Raw genomic sequence first — 1,528 nt, 5'->3', positions numbered from 1 at the left:
AGTATTACATACCACACGCACAGCACAGGAGAATTGGGACATTTGTCTTTGTCAGGGAGCCAGGGTGTAGGCACACATCAACTCCTCGCCACAACTACCACCCTGAGCCCCTCACATGACTGAAGGTGACCGATGGCTCCCGAGAGAAATAAAGTTCACTGAAGGCAGCAGGACGTCTAGGTAGGTGAACAAGAAGGCACCCCTCTTGCTCCTTTCTCATTGGATGTGGAAGGTTAGAGTCTGGTTACAAAGAGACCATTCCTGTGGGTGCTATCAGAAGGAAGCTAATTTCAAAGTGCACAAAATGTTAAAATCGGTGTATCCGAAGATGTTAGTCTGAACATATGGATGTTTCTTGAAGGTATTGTTAGGTAAACTGTCTCTCCTGTTTGGTGATTTTACTTGAGGAAGAACTCTTTAAAATTTTGCATACCTAAAAAAAATGCTTTTTTAGCTACAAAACTTCATAAATTTTTCCAAAAATTGTAAAAAATATTGTAAAAATTGAGCTTTATTAATGATGCTATGCACAGAATGTGAAGAGAGGTCCATCAAGATTTAAAGTACTGTGCTTTCTATTGAATATGCACTTAAAAAAAATGTGGTAAAAAGTGGTAAGAACGGTTTAATTATTCCTTAAGCGGCCAACTCATTAACCATTTGGTGACGATAACTTTAAGCAATGGAAGAAGTTCTGAAATACTTTTGATTAATTTTAACTTGTTTGTTATTTTAAATAAAAAAAATATTAGACAAAACCATTTAAAAGTAAAACCAGAGCAGCAACTTAGGCCCTGTGGCTTAGTTGGTTAAAGCGCCTGTCTAGTAAACAGGAGATCCTGAGTTCGAATCTCAGCAGTGCCTTGTCGTATCTTTTCATAATTTTTTTGTAATTAATGTTTTTTAAAGACATGTTGCGTTTGCTTTAACCTTTAGGATCACAACACAGAGACATTTTGCTGGTGACTTTAAAGTGATACTGACTTTTGGATGGAGTCACCAAGGACGACTGTTAGGTGACTCGGCACTAGATGACTCGCCACTAACACGGTGCCGAGTCTAGTTTTTCTGCTACCCAAAGTGAAAATTAAAATGTCGCCTTGCATTGTGTTTTTAGCATTTATTTTAATGTTGAAACAATTATTTAAAAGTTTTGTAAAAAAAAAATCGAGTTGTCTCACCATTTTCCGAGACCCATACAAGTTTTTCTTTTTCTGTATGAATGTTGAGCTATTTTTAATGATACCAATTTGGGTTATATGCAATGTTTAGGTTATATGCAATGCCTTTTTTTAGGGAGGTCATTTGACCAAAAAACAGGGAGGTCATTTGACCAAAAAACAGGGAGGTCATTTGACCAAAAAACAGCAATTCTGACATTTTCATATTTTGATAGACCAAACTTTTACGGATGCGATGATACCAACTATATTTATATTTTTTGGGAATATCTTTATTTTTAATGGAGGTAATTTGAGTTTTATTTATTTCCTTCAGCGAACTTGAACCTTCGATTGTCTAATCGCTT

The 1,528-nt window shown here is 36.0% G+C and overlaps 1 non-coding gene across 1 annotated transcript; it reads left to right on the top strand.

Moving 5' to 3' along the window:
- Positions 1–790: 790 nt before the first annotated feature.
- On the top strand, positions 791–864 carry TRNAT-AGU (transfer RNA threonine (anticodon AGU)). The gene has a single exon. It is a non-coding gene; the product is annotated as a tRNA-Thr (tRNA).
- The last annotated feature ends 664 nt before the right edge of the window (positions 865–1,528 follow it).

The sequence above is a fragment of the Phyllobates terribilis genome, unplaced genomic scaffold (genome assembly GCF_046119375.1).
Source record: "Phyllobates terribilis strain yellow unplaced genomic scaffold, ASM4611937v1 Scaffold_11__3_contigs__length_659146591, whole genome shotgun sequence".
NCBI lineage: Eukaryota > Metazoa > Chordata > Amphibia > Anura > Dendrobatidae > Phyllobates > Phyllobates terribilis.
Note: the sequence above shows the minus strand (reverse complement) of the source record. Positions and strands in the feature narration are given on the sequence as shown.